General features: G+C 34.2%; 1 protein-coding gene across 2 annotated transcripts in view; it reads right to left on the bottom strand.

Moving 5' to 3' along the window:
• LOC100875226 (octopamine receptor beta-2R) overlaps nucleotides 1-25,313 on the bottom strand; it is an 86,125-nt gene extending 60,812 nt beyond the window's left edge. For both annotated transcript variants that reach the window (XM_076539940.1, XM_076539939.1), the window contains exon 1: nucleotides 24,916-25,313. The gene's annotated coding sequence lies outside the window, so the exon portion shown is untranslated. The remainder of the gene's footprint in view (nucleotides 1-24,915) is intronic.
• Between the last annotated feature and the right edge of the window lie 364 nt (nucleotides 25,314-25,677).

The following is a 25,677-nucleotide window of genomic DNA, read 5'->3' as shown; positions in this document are numbered from 1 at the left end:
TGGAAATAAGTATCGATAAAACAGTGATTGATTCAAATACAATAGGCGCTTCATGGAAGTTTAATGTTGGAGAGTGGAAAAATAATTGCGCGCTGATCGTGCGCGGTAATCCTGCGTAGTAATCTTACGCGGTGCTCCTATGCGATAGTCGTGCGCAGTAGTCTTGCGCAGTAGTCCTACGCGGTGCTCCTATGCGATAGTCGTGCGCAATAATCTTGCGCAGTAGTCCTACGCGATAGTCGTGCACAGTAATCTTGCGCAGTAGTCCTACGCGGTGCTCCTATGCGATAGTCGTGCGCAGTAATCTTGCGCAGTAGTCCTACGCGATAGTCCTACGTGATAATCGTGCACAGTAATCCTGCGCGCTAAGCGTGCGTAGTAAACCTGTGCGATGAACTAGCGTAGTAAATATGCGCGCTAAGCGTGCGTAGTAAACCTGCGCAGTCATCCTGCGCGGTGAACTTGCGTAGTAAATATTCGCGCTAAGCGTGCGTAGTAAACCTGCACAGTAAACTTGCGTACTAATTCTGCGCGCCAATATATTATTTCCCACGCGAATATATTCCGAACTAAACCTCAACTAAACCTGAACTAAAACTTCATTATTAAGACTACTACTCCATTTTTACTTAAACAACCACTCCATATCAATCTTTTAACCTAACCAAAAACGAAAGACAATATATACAGCAAAAATATGTACCGCATAAATATATATTATAAATATTTGTTGAAACTCGTACAGAAATCACCGCATGTCAATTAAGCGACGTCATTTATTAATTCGACAATTAGAGTACAATTTTCTCGGCTAGTGAACAGCGCGAAAATTATATTTTGAGTACGTGCCCGCAAGTGCCGGGTTTTTGGACGCCAGCCATACATCATTTTAATGACTTGAGTGCCTGTGAACGATGTAGCTTGATTTTAATGCGATTTTGGCAGCGCACAGCCGAAAATCGCGATTGCTCATTACACAAAATACAATTAATATAAATTTTGGTAAAATTAAAAATAACGTTCGGTTAAAAATGGATGTTACGTTATTGATCTTAAAATTGAATTCCAACAAGTTGCATTATTTTTCACGCGTACTATGATCAAAAATTCGATGCACGTTCGAGCGATTTTTAAACGGCTCGATCAAAATTGGAGAATGTTTTCGAAGCTCGATCGAAGATGAAGTATTAAAAGTTCGATCACGTTTGAAAGCGAATTTAATCGATACAATTTGAAAGAAGCAATACTGTCGGATTTCCATTAGCGAGTTGAAAAATTTAACTCAGTCGATTCACTGTTTGTTGAATTCGTTTCTAAATTTCATAGAATTTTGTAACTAATTTTTAAAGAAATTTGTAAAATTTGTTTTTAGAAAATTTTGTTGCTTGTTTAGAAATAAATTTGAAGCAAATTTAATATTTTAAGAAAAATGTGAACAAATGTGGATTAGCATGAAAGTTTACTAATATAAAAATAATTTATTTTTTACAAATTTTAAGAATTTTCTGCAATCTTTTACATGAACCTAAATCTGAAAAGTTTCGCTATCGGAAAAGATTACTTTTTCAAATTCCCACTTTGTCCTTTTAACCCCGAAGTTCCCGGTCGCCAATTTCCACATAATTTTCCTAATTTTTCCAATAAACGAGCAACGAGGAAATAGTTGGCGAAGTTCGAAGCGCTGGCTTAAAAGTTAAGAGCAAGAAATGCAAATTCGAACATCTCGGGAAAACGAGCCGAATCATAAATTTAAATAGTAAAAGAGAACCGGTGAATAATCAGTATCGTCGTTATACTGTTTAAATTTTCCGTCCGTCTCTTATTCGTCTTATATGCATTGTAAATGAGTTCGCGATGAATTCGTTTTTGCAGTTGATTTTTAAGCGAACGTGCAGCTTGTTAATAACAATGCCTCAGTTATTGCTGCGCTTTCAAAACAAACAACGGCTTGATGGATTGTTTTTTTATCTATTCAAGCTACCGGTGACGAATAATATCCCTTTTAATATTCATCGTTGTAGGTAAAAGAGTTTTTCCTCATTTTCGGATAAAATAATGATTTTTTAATTTTACCAAGCGAAATTCAGTATTTTTAGACTTGAAATATGTACAACTTATATCAAATCCCTTATATCAAAGGCCAACTCGTATCAAATATCAATGATTTCAAAATGTGAAACAATTTAACAAAACCATTGTAAATACTTGTATTGCACAATTGTTAAGTTTAAAGAAATAGCGCCATTTATTAAAACATGTTATCTGAAAACAGTATACCTCTTCTACAAAACACAACGATCATTACTGTGAGATAGAACGAATAGATTTACAGAACGTTACTCTAACACCGATTAAAGTTGCGGTGGTTAGTACGCTCGCCACTAGGCGGCGCATGAGACTTGCCTTTCTCGCTAGTACTCAAGGAGCCCTCCCACACAGTATGTCTTATATCACAACTTATATCAAATATCAACGATTTCAAAATGTGAAACAATTTGACAAAACCATCGTAAATACCTGTACTGCACAATTTGATTATATAAAATTATCGTAACCTGCTCAATTTAAAGCTTGGTTCGTTCAAAATCATCTAATATCGGTAACTGTTAATCGTTAGACAAACATTGCACAGAGAAATCGGATTTTCCGACAGCCAATTCGTGCTAAAAAGATTACGAAAAGTTTACGATCGTTTTCAGCAGACTTTAAGCTTCGATGTATCGTAAGTGCCGATAGTGCTTTAGTGTCATCGAATCGCGTCAGACATTCGACGCTCCGAGATCGGCCATTTTGTGCGCGACAACCTGATAGAGCCTTACAGTCTTCGTACTTCATTTTGGGTCATCGTTGAAGACTCGAGTACTCCACGTAAATGAAAACCTTCGTGCCTCGTATTTCTGCCGCGTCTCGTATTCGTACCTTTCCCTGCGCACGGTTCGTTCGTCGTAACGGGTTCATTTCGTAAGGCAGCGTTCGAATCGAAAATTGGAGCGATGGAAAGTTGAACTGTCGTTATTCGGAACGGAGACGGAAGATTCGGTATTGACCGATTTATTGCTCTTGGATTGTGACCCATCGAAGTAGTAACATATCAGATATGACGTTGTTCCTAAATTTTCCTAAACTTTGATGATCTATGAAATTCAATTCCATTTGATTCCACTGGCGGCCGCGTAACTACCTCTGTCTTCGTGCCTTGGATTAGGGGTGGATTAAGAGTGTCACAGTCGGAGGTTAGGGGTTGTGGGCGCACAGACTGTTCTAATTAAGCGTAGACCACGGTTTATCCCGTAAATTTGTGGAGAATCGAGGAAACAGAGGGTGTCTTCTTCTTTCTACTCGTTTTGCTGGGTCATTTATTTTTATTAAAAGCTTTCTTTCTGTTTGTTTACCGTTATTTATGGTAGCGGATTAATGCCAGCGAAACGAGCTTTTTGGATTCTGGATGTGTTTAAATGTAGAGTAGAATTTTTTTTTACAATTATTATCTATTGTTATATTATTGATTGTCAACTAATTTTATTCGTTATACTTATATTTATGTGAAAATAAATTGTCGTTCACGAGATGTATTATTTTAGTGAAATAATAAGGTGTTTAATGCAGGAGAGAAACTTGGGAAAGTAAAACAAAATGTAGAACTTATGATGTTTTTATTGTAAAAATAACAGCTTTGAATAACACCATAACAACACAATAATTGAATCTCTGCAGAGGGTGACTTTTTAAAATTACAAAAAATAAATGATCCACATTTATATTAATTTTATTATACAATTTTATATATGTAGAATTTACAATGTAAGTACACAAAATTTATTCTCTTATATACATAATAATTTTAATTTTTACTATACATAACAGATTAAAAATTATTACAATAAAACACAAGATCAAAATTTATTAAAAATTATTGCAAACAACCCTTAGGTATAAAATTTATTAAAAATTATTACAATGAAACACAAGATTAAAATTTATTAGAAATTATTACAATGAAACACAAGATCAAAATTTATTAAAAATTATTACAATAAAACACAAGATCAAAATTTATTAAAAATTATAACAAACAACCCCTAGGTTTAAAATTAATTAAAAATTATTACAATGAAACACAAGATCAAAATTTATTAAAAAATATTACAATAAAACCCAAGATTAAAATTTATTAAAAATTATGACAATGAAACACAAGATTAAAATTTATTAAAAATTATTGCAAACAACCCCTAGGTTTAAAATTTATTAAAAATTATTACAATGAAACACAAGATCAAAATTAATTAAAAATTATTACAATGAAACACAAAATCAAAATTTATTAAAAAATATTACAATAAAACCCAAGATCAAAATTTATTAAAAATTATAACAAACAACCCCCAGGTTCAAAATCTTTTAAAAATTATTACAACAAAACACAAAATTAAAATTAATTAAAAATTATTACAATGAAACACAAGATCAAAATTTATTAAAACTTATTACAATAAACCACAAGATTTATAACACAAAATATATAAAAAAATGAATTCCACAATTAATTAAATTTGCCCCAACTTTAATTTCCATCCCCATTATTTATTGCCAATTTAAATAATTCCTAATTAACATGCGACATACATAAAAAAGAACAAAACGCGTCCAAAATGGTGATGGAAAAATAATCTACAACGACAATAAATCAATCGCAAGTTATACCGATAGAACGCGTTCCACGAACAACGAATTTAGATGTTTGTGATAAATTGAACCAGTGTAAGAATTATTACAACCGACCACTGAATAAATCTCGCAAAAGGCGCGATTTATCATCGAGATATCGAAGCAAGGGTACAACCCTCTGGAGAACAACCCTTCGTCAATTTCGTATCCGAGCTGGTCATTTATTCCCATTAAATATTATGAAATTTTATTTCCATGATTTGTACGTAACAGAAAATGTGTCTGATATGTTATTTCGCATGGGATGTTTTTCATATATGAAATACAAAAAAATTAGTGGGACGTTTCTTATACATGTATACTTCAATACTTTGTATACTTCAAAGTTATGTTAAAAAATTATTATGTACACTACCGTCCATAAGTATCCGGACACTTGGTTTCGTTACATAAAACATAGTCGAACTTTGCACGAAAGATATTTAGGGTTATCATATCATTTGCAATAATTATTATTATCTTTTCTGAGGTGCCATAACGCAATAGAATTAATTTTTAAGTACAAATTATACAATGATAGTGTGAAAGTAAAATTCATGTCCAGAAGTACAAAGTCCAAATTTGTGAATCTAATGAAACGCTTTCGATTCTAAAAAAAATTTTCATTTCTACTGTGTTTCGTTTCTATTGTGCAGAACGTATTCAGAGGGTTCTTCGATATGTTTCAAGTGTTTGTAAACTGTTGGTAGACGTTTAGGTTCCCTCAATCGAGATAAGAATGGAGGTAACGCTACGCACTCGACAGTTTCGGTTTAGTTCGTCTGTAGCTTCTTTTCCATCGAGATACGAGTTCCAAACGAGAATTATCAATCGAAAAACGTTCCAGTATTCTGACCTTCGCAGAAAAAAAATCGATTTTAGTTGCAGATACTTGAATAACTTTCATGCTACGCGAATGCATATTTCGTCCGGATACTTATGGACGGTAGTGTAGGTACTTATTAAATAATATCGCAGCAAATTCCTGGCATATGTAACGAGAACAGAGAAGTCTGCGATCCACGTACATTAAATCGGTCGCGTCGCGAATTTTAGGAATGAAAAGCTACGGAACCTGAAATGTACAAACGAAATTCCTGATCAATGCACTTAGTGTTCTACATTTCAGTCTAGATAGCGAAAGAGATATTTAAACAATTTTAAAAATACTGATATGTTACTTATACATCCACGTTAAAATTTTGTTAACTATTTTAAATTAAAGACTACAAAAATTATGAGTGATCCACAAATCGACGATAAGATGCTTCAAACATACAAAATGTTTAATATGTTTGATCATAAAGTGTCCAAACATACGAAAGTTCAAAGAATCAGTTTCAAGATAAGTGTATTACCAATCATTCTTTAATATAAAATTAAATTCAGTGAAGTTAATATAAATGTTACCAAAAAAAATGTTATATAATTAATATCGATATAATAACAAGAAAAGCTAGATGAACATAAATCAATTATGCAGTCGCTTCGCAGTTAGCATTCGCTATAAACCTGCCTAAATTTTCCCGGAAAGCAACAATTAATTTCTCGAACCTGTTAAATCCAGCTTGAAACAATCATCTCCGAACAGCTGCTTTCTCGCAAATTTAACATCTAGCGGAGGAAATTCTAGGATACGTATACACCTCTCGAGCGATCCGTCAATTTGGTCTGCCTCGAAGCTTCATAAGCGGGCCGAGCAGTGCCCGAATTAAATTTGCATAGCATCGCGATGTTTATTGATAGCACTCAGCTGTTTTTGTTTTGGCAGACACCACGAAAACGCACGGACCCACAAGGGAGAGAAGTGTCGTCATCGAATTATTGTTATTTTCAGCGTTGTCGAAGGTTGACCATCCGAATTCGCCTGTTTCGTGATCGTTCACTTGTAACTTTTTAGCGTTTGTATAATCTACTGGTAGGAAATTGTGGTACTGCTTAAGTGTGAATAGTGTGCAAAGAATTGGGTCGATAAAAATTAATAGGGAAGATTGTGTTAAGTAAGTGGGTGAATACTTAGGTCTTGCCTGTCAACGTATAGGACAAGGCGTGAGAGATACGACATTTTGTCAGAGGACCAAAGTTGCTTAGAATGGGCCAAAACCCTTAGAAAAATTGTCAGAATTGGTTAATGTAAGTGGAGAAGCCCTAGCGAGCGAAAGTAAGTCAAAGTCCTATGACACACCATACGACCACTCATGCCTATGTACGTACAAGCCAAACCGTGAGAGATACTACTTTTTGTCATAGAACCAAACTTGTTTAGAATGGGCCAAAACCCCTAGAAAAATTGTCAGAAGTCGCTAATGGGAGCGGAGGACCCCTAGCGAGCGAAAGTAAGTCAAAGTCCTATGACACTCCATCAAACCACATGCCTATATACGTACAAGCCAAACCGTGAGAGATACGACATTTTGTCAAGGAACCAAACTTGCTTAGAATGTGCCAGAACCCCTAGAAAAACAGTCAGAAGTCGCTAATGGGGGCGCAGGACCCATAGCAAGTGAAAGGGAGTCAAAGTCCTATAAACTCCATACGACCGCCTATGCCTATATGCATACAGGCCAAACCGTGAGAGATACGACATTTTGTTATAGAACCAAACTTGTTTAGAATGGTCCAAAACCCCTAGAAAAATTGTCAGAAGTGACTAATGTACGCGGAGAACCCCTAATTACGGATTGTGAATCAAAGTCCTATAAAATCACATCCGACCATCCATGCCTACATGCATACAGGCCAAACTGTGAGAGATACGACATTTTGTTATAGAACCAAACTTGTTTAGAATGGTCCAAAACCCCTAGAAAAATTGTCAGAAGTGACTAATGTACGCGGAGAACCCCTAATTACGGATTGCGAATCAAAGTCCTATAAGATCACATCTACCCATGCCTATATGCACACAGGCCAAACCGTGAGAGATACGACATTCTGCCAAAGGACCAAAGTTGCTCAAAATGTGCCAAAACCCCTAGAAAAGTTGTCAACAGCACCGAAAGATGACTAACCTAAGATCTGAGGAGCGGAGAGCCCTCAGCTCTTGTATCCCTAAAATAGAAGTTCATGTAGAGCTCGGCTGTTTTTAATTTAAACTCCAATTATTATAAATTATGTTCCGAAGTTATTAAACAGGGTGCATAGTTATTGAATAACTCAACGCTTAATCCTCTTTAGTTGAAACTTTATAAAGGATTTAACATTCCGTACATAATGAAAGGATTACTTCGCACAAGGAACAGTCGACCTTAGAATTTGCGCGGCTAGAAAATTTGATACTTAAGATAGTCTCGCCATATATTAAAGTCGAAAGCAGCGTTTAAAAGAGAATGTGTCTAACAGAACCTGACAAAATGGAATTTTAAACAGCAGAAAGGTAATTACACTGTTTAAAGGAAGTGCAGTGAATTTATAAACTTGCTAATGGTCAAAGTTGAAAGCGAATTAAAAACGAATTAAACTTCAAAGTGGACATAAAGAGTGCTTTAGTTAAAAAATAACTGTAAAAGAATGCGAATTTAAAATGGGATCGGAAAGGTCCTTCGGTGCTGTTTTGCATAAACGTGGCGTAAAAAGAGGGTCAAAAATAGTTGAAAGATGGCCTGGAAGGGATGTAAAAGCAGGGCAGCGGTTTGAAAAAGGAGCTCAAAAGAGATGTACAAGTATTTCTGCAGCCTTAGGGTGATTTAAATGAGGTGCAAAAACGGTTAAGTTGGGCTTCAGCTGAAACCTTTCACGATCTGTCCGAAAGCTGCAAGCAGTTTAAAGATGACAGGAAAAGTCAAACATTAAAAAAAAACCACCGATTCAAGACTATTATTATAGCTAATACGTCTTCCAAATACCTTAACATTTTTATTGGACACTTATACGTTACAATAAAATATACCAAAAAGCATATGTACCCAGAATGAGATGTGGACATTTAGTTAAAGCTTTATGAAGGTTTGGAACAACGTACAGAAAATTTAGTGCAACATTTGTTATTTTAGTAACTAAAGCAAACTTCAGGAGTCCAGTTGCTTTAAAACACATCATCACAAGGTTTAATTTATTATTTTAAAAATCACTTAGCTTTCTGCTCACCTCTGACCTCACTTAATCTTTCCCCTTTTTTACAGACATAAAATGTTATGTAATATTGTGGACTATTACCAGAGATTACTTTGTGTTTTTTAGTGAAATTATTTATTGATGTTTATTATTACTGCACATTGTACACTGTAGTATAAATTATTGTACATTATACACTCTAGTATAAATTATTGTACACATACACTCTAGTACAAATTATTGTACACATACAATAAAAAATTACAGACCTGATATTTTTATAAAAAGAAAATATTATTCTCAAGAAAATTGTTGCTGCAAATACCTAAAGTACGAAGAAACTAATCTACTACAGTTCCTTTTTTCGATTCAATTGATTGCAGCAATTCGATGACTCTTTTCTCTCCGATTCAATTAGCAACGAGGAAGGTCGACGTGTTAATTAAAAGTTTATTAATCTCTCGATTAATCCGCTGTCTCATAGAAGCGGAATGAGGAGGGCGATTTGGTGGAACGAGAAATTTTCGCAAAAACAAGGCAACGAACTCGCATGGTTCTCGAGCAATTAACACGTTAAATACTGCAGTGGAAACGGTCATGTGTAATACATGCTGCATGTGTAATTAGTCGGTGCACAAATGCTTCGGTTTTGCTATTTGGAATTTCTTGGTTGCGAGAAGGTTTTAGAGACGGTATATTAGCGAGGTGGGAATTGATAAATTGATGAATTTATGTAATTTGGGAGGTTTATATAATTGGTAAAACTGGACATATTTGTGAAATTGATGTTATTTGTAGAATTGATAAAATTGGTGCAATTGATTAAATGATATAAATGACAGAATTGATGAAATTGAAAGATTTGACAGAATTGATGAAGTTGATAAAATTGACAGAATTTATGAAGTTGATAGAACTGACAGAATTTATGAAATTGATAAAATTGACAAAATTTATGAAATTGATAAAATTGACAGAATTTATGAAATTGATAAAATTGACAGAATTTATGAAGTTGATAAAATTGACAGAATTTATGAAGTTGATAGAACTGACAGAATTTATGAAGTTGATAAAATTGACAGAATTTATGAAGTTGATAAAATTGACAGAATTTATGAAATTGATAAAATTGACAAAATTTATGAAATTGATGAAATTGACAGAATTTATGAAATTGATAAAATTGACAGAATTTATGAAGTTCATAAAATTGACAGAATTGCTGACATTCATAAAATTGACAGAATTGATGAAATTCATAAAATTGACAGAATTAATGAAATTGATAGAATTGACAGAATTTATGAAATTGAAAAAATTTACAAAATTTATGAAGTTGATAGAACTGACAGTATTTATGAAATTGATAAAATTGACAGAATTTATGGAATTGATAAAATTGTCATAATTGATTAAATTGATAAAATTGATAAAATCGATGAAACTCTTGAAATTGATGAAATTATTAAGACAGATAAAGTTGTTGAAATTGGTGAAATTTATAAAATTCATAAAATTCATAAAATTCACAATATTGATAAAATTCATCAAATTCAAAATATTGATAAAATTGATAAAATTGATAAAATTGATAAAATTGATAAAATTGATAAAATTGGTAAAATTGATAAAATTGATAAAATTGATAAAATTGGTAAAATTGGTAAAATTGATAAAATTGATAAAATTGATAAAATTGATAAATTTGATGAAATTATTAAGACAGAAACAATTGTTGAAATTAGTGAAATTGATAAAATTCATAAAATTCACAATATTGATAAAATTCATAAAATTCATAAAATTGATAAAAAGCATAAAATTGATAAAATTGATAAAATTAATACAACTGACATTAATTCCCAAATCCCACAATTTCCAAATTCCAAATTCTTCACATTCCACAATTCTCGAATGCCCAAATCTTCAAATTCTGAAATTTCTACACTCTAACCCCCCCCCCCAAATCTCAAAATCCAAAAGATCCTAAATTAAACTAGCATCCAATCTTCCAAAACCTATCGTTATTATTATTATTATTGGATACATGAAGAAGGGAGTAACAGATTTGTCGAGATTTGCAATTTCATTTCGGATTTCTCGTGCGCGATGCATTGCATAATCGAAATTGCCTTGACCTTGCACGGTGCATCAATCTTGGCTGCGTTTTAGAATGCAAATCGCGCTTCTTCTTTCCGGGAACATAGTCGAGACTGATACGAGAAGAAGAACGAAACGACCGATTAAATCCTATTTTTATACAACTTATCGCCGAACGAATCGGCCATTTTATTCCACGCATAAAAGCACCGTATTAAAAACTTCCTCTAACCGCGAAATTTCCTTTTAGAATTCCTTCGCTGCTTGCGTAATTAAAATCTAACAATAGTTTGCAATTTTGTTTTACAAATATACCAGATTACTAATTCTCAAGCTTCACAATTTTTCTTTAGAAAAATATAAATTATTTTTCAATTTTTTTATCTTTAAACTTTGAAATGTATGAATTCGACAATTTTGTAATTTAAAAAAAAAATTAAATATTTTTGCAAGTTCTCAAATTTTTAAATTATTTAATTATAAGATTTTGCAGTTCGAGAAATAAAATTAAATATTTCTCAATTTGCAAGCCTTCAAATTTGTGAATTGTTCAATTATGAGTTTTTCAACTTCGAGAAATAAAATTAAATATTTTTCGATTTGTAAATATAAAAGAGAATAATGCACAACGAGGGCTTCATTCAATAAAAAGCGAAAAGTTTGAAATGAAATAAAATAAATTTTCAGCGTCGTATTTCAGTAACGTTATAACAAAATAATTTGGTAATTCGGACAATTAACCATCGTTCCGGGTATCGCTAAAAACAGATCATGAAACTGGCGAACTCCAACTTACAGCAAACGGTTTCGAAATTTGCCTCTCTCTCGACATTTCGAAACACGATGCTCGAAACTTTCCCGTCCCTATTCCCTCTATTATCCCATTTTCTCCCCTGAAAGTTGCTCGTCGGTCGTCCAGACAAAAATCGAGCTTTGTTTTTCGTTGTTGCGAGCAGCACGCGATTCGTTCGACCGTTTCGACGCGTATTACATTTCGCAACTGGCGATAGCAACTATTATTTAACAGTCGATTATTCCGTGACAACGCACGGCGGAAAGCATGACTCACTTCGTATCAATTTCCATGTTTATTGACACGTGGAGTACCGGGGATTCAACGATAATTTAACAATTTAGGCCATCACGGATTTTCATATTTGGAGATTTCAGAATTGAACAAATTCGAAGATAGATATTCACAATTTTAGAATTTAAGGACTTGTGAGCTAAAAAAATTGTGAGATAGATAAAATATTACACTTAAGGGAAATTAATGTTTCAGGGAGTCGGTATTGTGAAATGTTAACAAGTTATAGTGGGAATTGCATACTGAATTGTAAATCGCGGTACGACCAGTTTACATCGGTAAATACTAAAATCCACAAGTGTATACGTTTTCCACATGTGTACAAAACTGTGACATATGAAACGTTGGAAATATTTCACTTCAAGTGTTTAACAATTTCAAGAGATGTGTTGATTTTTTGATGTTAAAGTAAAACTGATTTGAAGCTTCTAATCCATTCCGATGTAACAAATGACGTTATTAATAACAGCAAAATGCGAAAGGTTCAGAAACTTGAATCGTGTATATTTAGTAGAGTCGAGCAAATTAATAATGCGATACTCGAACTGCTGAAAAGAGAGGCAAGTTACTCGCGCTAGTATATTTCGCTATTTACGCTTGCAATGTAAAGTAGGCTTTAAGACCCACGTGTTCTTCACTCTTAACTTTTTTACTGTGAAGTAAAACGAATAGATGCTATAAAAGGGGACGTGCTCTTTTATAACATAAGTTACTTTTTATCGTAGTACAGAAACTATGCTGCCTGCTTTATGTATACTTTTCACAATTCGTTTTTTTACAAAGAAATGTGTATCAGCATTCGCAAAGTTCACCGTTCGTGAACGATCAAGGTATAAATTGTTACTACTCGTTTTGATAAACTTTTGAACAAATATCTTGGCACTGGCTGCGTTAACGCTTACTTTTCGATCGAAAATAAAGTGGAAAAATGAATAAGCCGATGCATCGATTGTACAACCATTCTTTATCTCGACAGAGTTTGACATCTGGGGAAAATGGCGACAAATACGAAACCTGAAATCGGCCATTTTAGTTCCGGTGTTAAGAGACTTCCATCTTAGAGCTTAATCTTCGCTATAGGTATATTATATCGTGTTTAAACGAGTCTTTGTTTTCTCTCTATTGTCTTGAAAATCTGACTATTTTATAGTCAGAACGATTTCGGCGAAATAGCTTAAACCCATCACTACCGACGTCTAGATTTCAGGGAACAATGCCGTATGATTTGTAGGTTATGTGAGAATAGTTGTGGAATTTGAATGAATTTATTTGTGAGAATTTAAATAAATTAGTGGAATTAATTGATGAATGTAAGTAGAAAGCATTGAAGTTATTTAATGTTATTTTCAAGTATGGAACAATGTAGCGTGATTTTTAGGTTATGTGAAAGAACAATTGTGCAAAGTATACTCACTTAAACAGAAACATTAAGTAACAAATATGCCACCGTTTTGATAATTCCGATAATTAATAGTACCCAATTTAAAGAGATCAACGTACAATTTATTCAACCGACGATCATTGTCCAAAAAAGAAGGATTTAAAAGGGGGAAAAAGTTAGTCGGTTACAGAGAAGCAAACGACGCCTGTAGAATCGATAGGACACCCTTAAAGAAGTAATCTTCATCCCCTTGGTTCGCTGTTGCTTTATTTATTTCTTCGAGCACCGGAAAGCGCGAAACGAGCCGGCAAAGGGAGAAGAAAAGCGTCGTTGAGCTTAACTGAGCTTACTAGCAAGCTACCTGGGCCATCTTCATTTAAATACAACGTCTACGGTAATTTCCAGTTACGCTCGCCAGGCGATCTCAACGACGTCTTTTTAATTCTAATGGATCGACCACTCGAACCACTCGACCTTTTTGTCGGACGATCAAATAATCGAACCTCTCGTTTCTATATCGCGGATTTTTGCTGATTTTTTGATGGGAAATATGTGGTGGTCAGTGTTCTTCTTCGTGAATTATGGGAAAGATGTTTTAAATCTTGCTTGGCTTATGTCTCATTGACAGTAAGATAGCTGTTAAATATTAATTGGGTGTCTTACTAATAGTAAAATGTGGTAAGTGTAGTAATAGCAAGTAAAGTTAGTAATAGCAAGATATAGGGAGATAGGTAGCTAGGTAAGATTTACTAATAATAGCAAGATCTATTACCTAAGTAGATAATACATGTAGAGGAAAATGGGGATGTAGGGTAAGGACATACCAATCATTAACTTACGTAGTTTGAAACGGGTGAATTTGACAGAGGTAGCTATAGTGTTAATGGAGTTATGTCATGATTGAAGGGTTACATAAAGAATTCAATATGGAGACTTCAGTATGAAAACTGTACGTATACAAATTCCCACATATTCAAGTTCTTGTATCCCCTAATTCCTACATATGCTAGTTCTTACACTCCCAAATTCCAACATTCTCAAATCTCCACATAGTCAAATCCTCATATACCACAATCCCCACATATCCAAATCTCCACATACTCAAATCCTCACATGTCCAAATCATCACATATCCAAATCCTCACATATTCAAATCTCCACATACTCAAATCCTCACATACCCAAGGTCCCACATGTCCAAATCCTCACATGTCTAAATCTCCACATGTCCAACTCTCCATATATCCAAATCCTCACATATCCAGATCCCCACATACTCAAATCCTCACATATCCAAATCTCCACATGTCCAACTCTCCACATATCCAAATCCTCACATGTCTAGATCTCCACATATCTAAATCCTCACATGTGCAAATCCTCACATGTCCAAATCTCCACATATCCAAATCTCCACATGTCCAAATCTCCACATATCCAAACCTCCACATGTCCAAATCTCCACATATCCAAATCCCCACATATCCCAATCCTCACATGTCCAAATCTCTACATATCCAAATCTCCACATATCCAAATCCCCACATATCCCAATCCTCACATGTCCAAATCTCCACATATCCAAATCTCCACATATCCAAATCCCCACATATCCCAATCCTCACATGTCCAAATCTCCACATGTCCAAATCTCCACATATCCAAATCCCTAAATGCCCAAATCCCCAAATCCCCAAATCTCAAATTTCCCAATTCCCAACCCCACAATAACTCCATACAAATACTTCTACCAACACGAGATCCCAGCCTATTCTAAATAGCTTCCAAAAATAGCAAGAACATACTATTGCACAACAAATTACATATACGTGTTTTCTAAATGCACTATCTTTTAATTGGCAAGTTCATTGTATAACATTAATAATTGGTAGTAGTTAGTGAAAACGATTATGTTAAGTTAAACTGTTATTTCCTCCTCGACCTTCATTTTATCAGGAACCTTCAACACAGACTCAAGTGTTTCATGTTGCAGTATATTAACAAAGTAAAACTTTCAGCAAGTTTGAATGCTATTCCACTCTTAATACTCTAATGAACTGATAGCTATTTCAAATACATAATAATTATTCGTTGTACAATACAGTAAATTGAAACGTTTAATATAAGAAACATTACTGTAATTTATATGAAATATAAGGAAATTGCAATGGCAATATTTATATAAAATAATTGAAGCATAGATTTAAGTGACGTAAAATGTTCGATAAATATGAAACAATCGGTTATTTTCTTTTTTGTAAATAAAGTAGAGTAAATATTAAAGACTTCCAATCAATAAATGGTCGCAATTTTCAGTGATTGAGGCAAACAAAAACTTGAAACGCACTATTACGGTTTATACTCGATCAAATGTTTTTGTGTGGGGAAAACGAAATATGCTTGTATATATTGTTTGTGTAGTGACATTTTTTGGTGCGTATTTGTGTAACTGGGAGGCTAGGTGTAATTGTATCTGCTAGGTTTAATAGTGAACATGTTGGAAGCTTGATTGAGTGATTGGGGGTTGGAGATTTGAAAATTTTGGGGTTTAGAAATTTTATGTTTGGAAAATCGAAAGCTTGCAAATTTGCAGGTGCAATATTGTATAATGATCTCTACATGTCTCGGTCCACATATGTTCAGATCTCCACATGTTCAAAGCCTCACATGTCTAGATCCCTACATATACAAATCCTCACATGTCCAAATCCTCACATATCCACATCCCCACATATCCAAATCCTCACATGTTCAAATCACCACATATACAAATCCTCACATGTCCAAATCTCCACATATTCAAATCTTTACATGTCCAGATCCACACATATCCAAATCCCCACACGTCCAAATCTCCACATATTCAACTCCTCACATGTCCAGATCCACACATATCCAAATCCCCACATATCCAAATCCTCACATATCCAAAACAACCCACATCCAAATCCTCACATATCCAAATCTCCACATATTCAAATCCTCACATGTCCAAGTCTCCACATATTCAAATCCTCACAAATCCAAGTCTCTACACACCCAAATCCCCACATATCCAAATCCTCACATGTCCAAATCCCCACATATCTAAATCTCCACATGTTCAAATCCCCACATATCCAAGCCTCCACACGTCCAACTCCTCACATGTCCAAATCCCAACACACCTAAATCCCTACATATCCAAATCCCCACATGTCTAAACCCTCACATGTCCAAATCTCCACATATCCAACTCCCCACATATTCAAATCTCCAAAATTTGCAAATTTAAATGTAGAAAAAAAAATCCAAAAACCCCCAAAACATTCACCTAACCAAAATCCCCAAAATATTCTCAACAATCTCTACTAAACACCAATGCAATTACTCCTCCAAATTGATCATACACAAGAACCCAAACAATTCAAACAACAACCAATCGCAATCAAATCGTCCTTAATTTATTGACCATCGAATAAGTTGCTCGGGAGATACAATTTCTGGATTGTCGTTAGAGTTTGATCGATGAAGATTGATCAACCGAAGTTGAACGACGATGGTTGACTACCGGAAGCTGACACCTTCAGACTCGAATTACTGTAACTTGCAAATGGAATTAGAGAAGTTCCCGTTGTTTCTCAGTTTACAGTCGGCATCACAGGGAATAACTTTCACAAAGGAATAGCTGAATGATGCTCCTTTCTGGAACTTGTTACTCTGTTCGGAAGATTACTTGTCCAGCTCGGTAACATATTACAAAGCTATCGATTGTACCTTGGGGAAACTATCTATGCGGGATGGTAGAGATTGATTACTTTTCTACTTTCGAATTTTTTTTTTTGTGCAGGTGTGCAAGTGCAACTTGGTTGTGGAAGAGGAAGATAGTTATTTGTATTGTGTTTTGTATGATTTTTAGTGGGATGCAATGATAATTATGTTGGAAAAATATGTTATGGAAATGTATTGTGATGATATATTGGGAAAATGTGTTGGAAGAATATATCTGTGGATATCCACATACCCACATATTCAAATCCTCACATGACAAGTCTCCACGTATGCAAATCCTTACATGTGCAGATCTCCACATATCCAAATCCTCACATACCCAAACCCCAACATACCCAAATCCTCATATGTCCAAATCACCACATATGCAAATCCCCACATATCCAAATCCCCACATATCCAAATCTCCACATATCCAATTTCTCACATATCCAAATTCTCACGTGTCCAAATCTCCACATATCCAAATCTCCACATGTCCAAATCTCCACATATTCAATTTCTCACATATCCAAATCCTCACATGTCCAAATCTCCACATATCCAAATATCCACATATCCAATTTCTCACATATCCAAATCCTCACATATCCAATTTCTCACATATCCAAATTCTCACATGTCCAAATCTCCACATATCCAAATCTCCACATATCCAAATGTCCACATATCCAATTTCTCACATATCCAAATCCTCACATGTCCAAATCTCCACATATTCAATTTCTCACATATCCAAATCCTCACATGTCCAAATCTCCACATATTCAATTTCTCACATATCCAAATCCTCACATATCCAAATCTCCACATGTCCAAATCTCCACATATCCAAATCCCCACACATCCAAATCCCCACATACCCAAATCCTCACATATTCAAATCTCCACAAAAATGCACTCCAACAACAAACATACTACAAAAATATAATCCAAAAGCACCTCCATCATAAAACTATATAACTGAAGACCAACGACATAGTAAAAACACCTAATAAAAATAGCACACATACAAAATTGCAACCAAAGGACCTATTTCTTAGAAAGTACCTCAGCTTCATCGATTAAGAACATAAAATACATACAAGAGCAGTCGTTGAAGTACAATAATTTGGCCAACCATTGTATGTAACGGGAAGCATTAGTAATCAGTCGATATCAATTTCTCCAGTGAAATATGGTGACATTGGTTAGAGTGTCGTGACGGGCCTACAAAGCGATTTTGTTTACCGGCCTCGTGTGCCGCACAGGAAAATTCTATTTAGCAAATAAGATCGTATCACCCTGCACGATATCGTTTCGCGTGACAGCTGAAGTAAAGTGTTCTCGGATATTTGTCCAAGCACACCTGTTCTACACTGCGACGTAAGCTTTTTGATAATATTTGTGGGAGGACTTTTGAAACTCTTTTAATTATGCACTATTTTACATTTTTGTGATTGCTTTATTCCTAAGAGAGTTGATAGTGGAAGAGTAGGAATTTTTAGGTTTTATGTTTTTGAATTTGGGAATTCTTTATTTTTGAAGTTGTGAAGGTGACAGTTTCGGTTGTTGTAGATGAAGTTTGGAAATTGATGAATTTGCAAGTTCTTGTGCTTTCAAATGAATATATTGAATCCATATATACGTATATGCAAATCTTCATATTAGTGAAGACTTACATGCTCAGATCTACACATGACATAGTCTGCATATGCATATAGAAATCCTCACGTTTCTAAATCTCCGCATTATCAAATCTTCACATTTCTAACTCCTCACATTCTCACATCTCCACAGACCTAAATGTCCACATATTCAGATCTTCACATATTCAGATTTCCACATGTCCTAATCCTCACATGTCCAGATCTCCCCATGTCCAATTCTCCACATATCCAAATCCTCATATGTCCAGATCTTCACATATCCAAATCCCTACATATCCAAATCCTCACATGACCAAATCTCCACATATCCAAATCCTCACATGTCCATATCTCCACATATCCAAATCTCCACATGTCCAAATCTCCACATATCCAAATCCCCACATATCCAAATCTCCACATATCCAAATTCTCACATGTCCAAATCTCCACATATCCAAATCCCCACATGTCCAAATCTCCACATATTCAAATCCCCACATATCCAAACCTCCACATGTCCAGATCTCCCCATGTCCAATTCTCCACATATCCAAATCCTCATATGTCCAGATCTCCACATATCCAAATCCTCATATGTCCAGATCTCCACATATCCAAATCCTCACACGTCCAAATCTCCACATATCCAAATCCCTATATCCCCAAATTTGTCAACCCCCCAATGTCCAAATCCCACATATTCCAATCTCCACATATCCATAACCCCACATGTGCAAATCCTTGCATTCTCAATCCTTGCACCCCCATAATCCCAAGTCAGCAAATTTCTAACTCTTCCATTTCTAAATCCCCAAATCCTCAACTCCCCAACTACCCGAGTCCCCAAATCCCCAAAATCCCCAAAATCCCCAAAATCCCCAAAATCCCAAATACAAAATAATTGATCAATCAACCCACAATTATTAGAAATACCCCCAATTTCTGGTATAAAATAATATAAAAATAAAGTCGAATACCTCTGTTTCAGAAGTTTCCTGCAATTCGATTATTCGAAACGGCTTGCGTAATTTTCCGAATCGTCACGAGCGGAATGATATTCAGAAGTGCGCGAAGAATGGAAACGGCGAAGTTTCGTTAAAAAGTAAATATCAATGGGTTGTTTCCAGCGGAATTTCGCGTGATTTCGGTTGAATAAATTTCATTCGGCTTATTTGAAATAAAATTCAATCTGTTCGTTTCATAACGACGAAACGTGTCGAAAATTCTGGCCCGTGAAATATTATTTTTCCCGCGGATATATTAAAAACACTGAAATGATGCCGTTATTAAAAACCTACAGATTATTAATATCATTATATTCCGTTCGTTTTAATCGTCTCGATGTTAATTCAATTTTTAATTCTTGAAAATTCTCTCAATTTTGACTGATTTCATCTATTAATTATGAGGTTTGATTTTTTAACGTGAAATCGATCGAGTATTCGGAATTTTAATGAAATAGAGGAAATTCTTGCCAAAGACCTTCGTTCATAAATTTTTTACAAATTCTGTGATTAATTATATTTCCTTTTGTTCAGATGAATATGTGTTGATTTAAGCAGTTTATCAAAACCTAATTTTCTTTAATCATCAATCTACTATCAATCAACCAGCTAATTACCAATCAACTATCAATCAATCAACCAATCATCAATTAACCATCAATCAATCAACCAATCATCAATTAACCATCAATCAATCAATCAATTATCAATAGAGTGTTCATCAATCAATCAACCAACCAATCATCAATTAGCCATCAATCAATCAATCAATTATCAATAGACTGTTCCTCAATCAATCAATCAACCAATCATCAATTAGCCATCAATGAATCAATCAGTTACCAATAGACTGGTCATTAACCAGTCAATCAACCAATCATCAATTCGCCATCAATCACTCAATCAATTACCAATAGACTGTTCATCAATCAATCAATCAACCAATCATCAATTAGCCATCGATCAATCAATCAGTTATCAATAGACTGTTCGTCAATCAATCATCAATCAATCAATCAATCAGACAGTCAGTTATCAATCATGATCATGCCTTGATCAATCAGTAATCAATCGTCAATCGACCATTAATTAATTGAACTCTAATCAATCATCAATTTTCAATCATCAATTAATCATCAATTTGCAATCATCAATCAGTCATCAATCAATCGTCAATTTGCAATCATCAGTCAATCATTAATCAATCATCAATTCAAATAATTTTAATAATCAAACCTTTGACATTTTTTCGTTTACAAAATATGAGAATCGTTTGCAACGAATGTTAAAACTCAAATGTCATCGAAACCCATAAAATTGATTGATCCACTGATTAGTATCTATTGAACGATCTAACTCGTAATTGCTCTGAAATCCATCCTATGATCAAAGGTATCGAAATTCTCCAATGAAAGCCCAGTCTGAATGACTGTAACACTGATTCAATGGACAAAAGTGTTTCCATAGAAACTAGCCTACAACACGTTCCTAGAACCAGTTAAATTCTGGCGACCGGCTAAACCTGGATCAGATTTTCACGGGTAGAATCGCTAAGATGCTTTCTAACCGACGTCGATCGATCGTCCGGTAACGACCGTTCTGTTCCTTCGGCAATTAATCGCGGTAATCTGACTATTCGGAGATGAGACAAGCAGATGAGAGAAAGAGAAAAAACCTATCGATTTTCCTATTTTTAGCTGGTCGGAGCAGAGATATCGCGCTTATAGTACAAAAAGAAAAGAAAAGTACGTTCCAATTTGGGAACGTGTATTTATGCTTGACTGGAGAGGAAAATTTGACTGTTAAAATATTGATTATTATTTTAATATTCGGCTTTTTAGATTGAGGTGTGGACCTGGACAAACTTTTAGGATGCTTTCTTTAATTAGCCATCAATAACTAATCGATTATAAATCAACCATTAATAGCCAATAAATTCGTTCAATTTATCAATCAAATAATCATCAATCAACTATTAATGAATCAACCAAGCATCTATCAATCAAGCAAATCCATCAATACGTTGTCAATAAACCATCAAACAATCAATTAATCATCAACCAACTGTTAATGGATCAACCAATCAAGTATCAAACAAATAAATTAATCGATACATCATCAATAAACCGTCAAACAATCAATTAATCATTAACCAGCTATTAATGGATCAACCAATCAACTATCAATAAAACAAATCAGTCAATACATCATCAATAAACCATCAAACAATCAATTAATCATCAACCAACTGTTAATGGATCAACCAATCAAGTATCAATCAAATAAATTAATCGATACATCATCAATAAACCATCAAACTATCAATTAATCATCAGTCAACTGTTAATGGATCAACCAATCAAGTATCAATAAAACAAATCAATCAATACATCATCAATAAACCATCAAACAATCAATTATTCATCAGCCAACTGTTAATGGATCAACCAATCAAGTATCAATAACACAAATCAATCAATCCATCATCAATAAACCATCAAACAATCAATTATTCATCAACCAACTGTTAATGGATCAACCAATCAAGTATTAATAAAACAAATCAATCAATCCATCATCAATAAACCATCAAACTATCAAATAATCATCAGCCAACTGTTAATGGATCAACTAATCAAGTATCAATAAAACAAATCAATCAATCCATCATCAATAAACCATCAATTAATTAATCAATCATCATCATCAATAAACCATCAGTCAGTCAATCAATCAAGCAATCAATCAATCAACATCAATTAATCAATCAATCACCATCAATAAACCGTCAATTAATCAATCAATCAATCAATTATCATCATCGAAAAAACATCAATGAATCAGTCAATCAGTTATCATCAATAAATCAATCAATCAATAACTATCAATTAATCAATTAGCACCATCAGTAACCAATAAACTGATCAATCAATTATCACCATCAATAACTAATACATCAATGAATCATCACCATCAATAACTAATAAATCAATGAATCATCACCATCAATAACCAATCAATCAATCAATCATCACCATCAATAACCAATCAATCACTCAATCAATCATCAATCAATCAATCATCAATCACCAATTATAAACTACAAATTCACACTTACTTCTCAGTTATTAATTACCCCTAACGAAACACTAATTACCAATTACAATTTATAAATTTTACTACCAAATAACCAACCATCAATTACAAATTATCAACCACCATCAATCAATCACTAACTACCAACCAGTCAATTGTCAACCAATTAACAGATAACAATATCTACAAAATTAAATAAACCTCGAAGATAAAATACATTCCTCCTCATACGAAAGCCTGAAAACATAAAAGTAACAGCACACTTTACACTTCGACCGTGGCATAAATAGCACCTGATTAGAAATCATAGAAACACACTAGCCAGTGTGATATCTCGATCAAGATCTTAGATACACTGAATCATGATCGGAGTAATTAATTCGCTAACCAAACGATGATCTAACTACCTTCATTTGAATAATGCATTCATTAACGTTATAAAAATCTATGCACAATCACAGTTGAGAAATTTTCGATTACAATCTCCGCTGTTGAAACTCAGTTTCTTCGGAAATTACAGCTGTATACACCAATCAATAATTAATGTAAATTAGAGCTATCGCTCAAGCCACTGCCGTTAGGGCAATCAATGTGTCATTCACCTAATTACACGTTGACTGGAAAATAGATATCTCAGCTAAGACATATTACTGCGCTAATTAATCGATTTTCAAGTTCAAGATTTTATTATGGTAAGTCGAGAATTAATTTTACGTTAAATTTAGTTAAACCTTGAATTCAACTTCAAAATTTTATTATGGTAAGTCGAAGAATGTCGAGAATTAATTTTACATTAAATTTAGTCAAACCTTGAATTCAACTTCAAAATTTTATTATGGTAAGTCGAAGAATGTCGAGAATCAATTTTACATTAAATTTAGTTAAACCTTGAATTCAACTTCAAAATTTTATTATGGTAAGTCGAAGAATGTCGAGAATCAATTTTACATTAAATTTAGTCAAACCTTGAATTCAACTTCAAAATTTTATTATGGTAAGTCGAAGAATGTCGAGAATCAATTTTACATTAAATTTAGTCAAACCTTGAATTCAACTTCGAAATTTTATTATGGTAAGTCGAAGAATGTCGAGAATTAATTTTACATTAAATTTAGTTAAACCTTAAATTCAACTTCGAAATTTTATTATGGTAAGTCGAAGAATGTCGAGAATTAATTTTACGTTAAATTTAGTTAAACCTTGAATTCAACTTCAAAATTTTATTATGGTAAGTCGAAGAATGTCGAGAATCAATTTTACATTAAATTTAGTTAAACCTTGAATTCAACTTAAATGTGTCACAGGGTTTAAAATTTCCAAAAAAATTAATTTGTAGGTTAGAATTCGTTTCTGCCTAAAATCTAAGGTGAGCCTCAAATCCAAACGTCATAATCCTAAACACGGTAATTAAATAGCAGTTTGACACAGCTCCAATAACATACACAAACAGTACACGGTCCTAAACTATCGTCAATATCAATCATTTAAATCCACAGTAGAATTTCTGCTTCCACAAATTAAAGAAATTTTCCCTTCCGCCATTTTCCCTCCGCCTCCATTTCAAAAATCAGACTCGAATGACAATTAAACTATTTTAAACCTAACAATGGAATTATATAATTCCGCATTATCAGAATTCTGGATACAAATCGCAAGAATCCGATCTCATTAAGCCGCTGTTTCCAGATAACTGATTCACGATGCATAACACGCGTGTTGACAGTACAGATTCAAATAACAATTCCGTTGAGAATTACTCCTGCCGTTAATCAAACCGCGGAAAACCTGCGTCGAATTAATTCGCCGAAAATTGTTAAAATGACAAGCGAAAATTTTGAATAAATTCATCGAATTTTTCGATCGATCATTCCACAGTTATTTCACGACTAATTGGCAGTTTGTATTCTGATATTAGCATTAATTGACGCAATGAACTGGTTTTTCACGACCGGTCTGACTCGTTTTAGGTTAGCTTTGACAATGTTCGAACAGAAGAAAGATTATTTAAAATTGTAGAATAGAAAAAAATATAAAATTCGGAAATTATCTAAAGTTTAGATAAGTAAAGTTTAATTTACTTACCAAGAACAAGTCCCAAACCGAGGTTCACTTCACTGCACACTTCACACGTTACAATTTCACGAGCACCGTCGCCCTATCGACTAGGACCAGACGTCTCATTTCACCACACTTATCCAAAAACTTCATCGATAAAACATCTGCACCTGTTTCACCATGGAACACGCGTCCCCCAAACAGCGTATCATTCGAGGTTCACCGAGATAGGGGTTGAAAAGCACGGAACAAGACACACCGATTATCGGTTTTGTTACTCTCTTTTATTTCGAAGAGGCTCGAGGGTTGATCACAGTGACAAAAGGAGAACGTTTGAACGAACAGAACAAATATACACGTGATTGACAATGCTCGCGGCGTGGCGAGTCAGCCGAGACTGAATCGAGTCGACTCGACTCGGGACGCGTCGGGCTTGAATGAGCGTGGCTGCGCGACGAAGACGGACGAAGACGCACGAAGTGGGGCGAGTAAGACGACCAGTGAGGCGACGGGGTGGGGGAAGGGTGAATGCGCGCGAGGGAGACTTTCAAATAAAAATATTACGTTTCTTATCGCAAAAAATGTATTTTTCAAATAGTCAATTCTTTGAATAAACTTGAACAACTTTCTTGTTTGGTTTTGACGTAAAATTCGAATGGGGAAAAATGTAATATCGGGTTACGGGAGGGAAATAATTAAGGAGAGAAAGTGACCATAAAAATAACGGGAAGTGGTACGTGAAAACAACGGAGTAAACGATGTTATCATAAAAATAATATTGAAAAGGAA

Source organism: Megachile rotundata, chromosome 15 (genome assembly GCF_050947335.1).
Source record: "Megachile rotundata isolate GNS110a chromosome 15, iyMegRotu1, whole genome shotgun sequence".
NCBI lineage: Eukaryota > Metazoa > Arthropoda > Insecta > Hymenoptera > Megachilidae > Megachile > Megachile rotundata.
This window is presented reverse-complemented; position numbering and strand designations above follow the sequence as displayed.